General features: G+C 40.7%; 1 protein-coding gene across 2 annotated transcripts in view; it reads right to left on the bottom strand.

The window, feature by feature from the left end:
• Positions 1-2,149, bottom strand: part of LOC106590676 (cysteine-rich secretory protein LCCL domain-containing 1) — a 47,331-nt gene extending 45,182 nt beyond the window's left edge. The window contains exon 1 of one of the 2 annotated variants that reach the window (XM_045710967.1): positions 1,863-2,149. The gene's annotated coding sequence lies outside the window, so the exon portion shown is untranslated. Of the gene's footprint in view, positions 1-1,492; positions 1,816-1,862 lie in introns of those variants that run through there. The other variant, XM_045710966.1, reaches the window with a different exon arrangement.
• Between the last annotated feature and the right edge of the window lie 1,105 nt (positions 2,150-3,254).

Genomic DNA, 3,254 nt, shown 5'->3' with positions numbered 1-3,254 from the left:
AGGTAGCTGTGTTCCATTACATTTTTCAAGACATTGGAATCGTCCGGTTGGAATATTATTGAAGTTTTATGTTAAAAAGGCCCTAAAGATTGATGCTATACATCGTTTGACATGTTTCTATGAACGTAAATAGAACTCTTTTTGACTTTTCGTCGTGAATTTTATGCGCGCGTCCTACATTTGGAGTAGCTTACTGAACGCGCGAACAAAAAGGACATAAATTATGGACTTTATCGAACAAAACAACATTTATTGTGGACCTGGGATTCCTAGGAGTGCATTCTGATGAAGATCATCAAAGGTAAGTGAATATTTAGAATGCTATTTATGATTTTAAATGACTCCAAAATGGCGGGTATCTGTATTGCCTGCTGTTGTTTTCTGAGCGCCGTACTCAGATTATTGCAAAGTGTGCTTTCCCCGTGAAGCTTTTTTGAAATCTGTCACAGAGGTTGCAGAGATGTTGATCTATAATTCTTTGAAAAACAGTTTAATATTTTATCAACGTTTATGATGAGTATTTCTGTAAATTGATGTGCTCATTCACTGGAAGTTTTCGGAGGAAAAGCATTTCTGAACATTACGGGCCAATGTAAAATGGGGTTTTTGGATATAAATATGAACTTTATCGAGCAAAACATACATGTATTGTGTAACATGAAGTCCTATGAGTGCCATTTGATGAAGATCATCAAAGGTTGGTGCTTAATTTTAGCTGTACTTCTGGTTTTTGTGATGCCTCTCCTTGCTTGGAAAATAGCTGTGTGGCTTTTATTTTTTAGGCACTGTCCTAACATAATCTAATGTTTTGCTTTCTCCGTAAAGCCTTTTTGAAATCGGACAATGTGGTTGGGTTAAAGAGAAGTGTATCTTTAAAATGGTGTAAAATAGAAGTATGTTTGAGAAATTTGAATTATGACATTTTTGCTGTTTTGAATTTGCCGCCCTGCTATTTCACTGGCTGTGTCCCGCAGGTGGGACGGTAGCGTCCCACATAGCCCAGAGAGGATATCATAATCGGTGACGTCATACTCGGTGACGTCATACTCGGTGACGTCATACTCGGTGACGTCATAATCGGTGACGTCATACTCGGTGACGTCATAATCAGTGACATCCTACTCGGTGACATCATAATCAGTGACATCATACTCGGTGGCTGTTTACAGTTCCAAGGAAACAAACCCACTGCTCGTGTTTTCAACTTCCAAGCACATTTTCATGCAAAGTCGACAGATTTTCCCTTTACCACAGACAGACAGACAGACAGACAGACAGACAGACAGACAGACAGACAGACAGACAGACAGACAGACAGACAGACAGACAGACAGACAGACAGACAGACAGACAGACAGACAGACAGACAGACAGACAGATAGATAGATAGATAGATAGATAGATAGATAGATAGATAGATAGATAGATAGATAGATAGATAGATAGATAGATAGATAGATAGATAGATAGATAGATAGATAGATAGGATTACCCGACTTCAACTCATCAGCTCCCTGCTTCAATGACGCTTCGTGTTAGTTTAGGGATCTCTTTTTTGGGGGGGAACTCAGTGGCCTCCAGGGAAAGTGAGCTCGCAAATAACCTTGTGGTATTTGATTTTGGTCACTGGATTTAAATCAACAATCCTCTTTGTTGCAACACGTGCGCAAAATGGATGGAATAGTTTGAACATAGGACACAGTAGTGCGAATATGCATTGGCAAATTAAGACGCACATAAAGCATCATGTTTTTTTTTTATAATGTTATAGGTACATTTAAATTCAGTCAAACGAAAACTTTTATTCCGTTACATATTTTCACTCTCAATAAAAGGTTAAAAATAGTAAACTGTATAATGACCTTTGATCAATTTCAATGACGCTGAAATAGTTCTGCTCAAGTGACAGTCGGATGCAGTTTCTCGTCAGCTGAAGTTGAACGACCCAGGAATTTCCTCCCGCTACGCAGTTCTGCTTCACAGATGTGATTGACTGCACGGTTGTCGCAAAAGTCCCGTGTGAATCGAAGAAATAGCTGCACACTTCACAAGTCGTTTTGAGCTGGATAATTTGACTTTCACTCTGCAGGAAGGAATATTGCGCTCCGAGCCTCAAATACCATCAGTACATTTATCCTCAACTCAGACCACACCTCTCAAAAGTTATGACACTGCCCACTCGTTTTAACTGGGAGCACAGCCAGCGGGAGCAACCGTGTGTGTGTGTGTGTGTGTGTGTGTGTGTGTGTGTGTGTGTGTGTGTGTGTGTGTGTGTGTGTGTGTGTGTGTGTGTGTGTGTAAAGTAACACAGCGTGAGGAAATGGGAAATAGGCAGTTAGGTTACTGTGAAGGCCAGAGAGAGACTTTTTGTTGATTAAATTGAGGAGGCTTCACAGAAACACGTTTACATCCCAAATGACACCCTAGTCCCTAAAGTGCACTGAGTTTGAACAGAGACCCTGGTCAAAAGGTCGTGATGTGTTAAAGGGATTATGATGTAATTTAGAACCAAACCCATTTGCAACATGGGAGCCATAGAGACTGGCATGTTGTCCCTTCAACAGTATAACATAATGGTCTACACACACACACAAACACACACCGAAGCAACACACACACACAGGCATGCGCACACAGGTCAACACGCACACGCATGCACTGACAACACACACACACACACACACACACACACACACACACACACACACGCAAACACAACAAGCCTTTATATTGACTTCAGCCTCAGGTGCTGCTGCTCACGGTCTCTCCCATATTAATAACCTACCTGGCTACGGTACAGTACAGCAACCAAATCACCCATACTGAAAATAGCTATGTTGTGTTCTTGTTGGAGTTGGAAGCACAGTAATTACTTACAGCAGGAGAGTTCTACAGGAGAGTTCTACAGGAGAGTTTTACAGGAGAGTTCTACATGAGAGTTTTACAGGAGAGTTCTACAGGAGAGATCTACATGAGTTTTACAGGAGAGTTTTACAGGAGAGTAGTAACTCACAGGTTCTATTTTAGAGTAAATAGTACACTAGTGTTTCGTCTAATGGAGGGTGTTATACCAACCTTGACCTAATATTAACCAAACCTGCCCTAATATTAACCAAACCTGCCCTAATATTAACCAAACCTGACATAATATTAACCAAACCTGCCCTAATATTAACCAAACCTGACCTAATTCTCACCAAACTTGTCCTAAGACTAACCAAACCTGACCTAATACTAACCAAACCTGTCCTAAT

The sequence above is a fragment of the Salmo salar genome, chromosome ssa29 (assembly GCF_905237065.1).
Source record: "Salmo salar chromosome ssa29, Ssal_v3.1, whole genome shotgun sequence".
Lineage (NCBI taxonomy): Eukaryota > Metazoa > Chordata > Actinopteri > Salmoniformes > Salmonidae > Salmo > Salmo salar.
The sequence above is the reverse complement of the archived record's forward strand: the minus strand, read 5'-3'. Positions and strand labels throughout refer to the sequence as shown.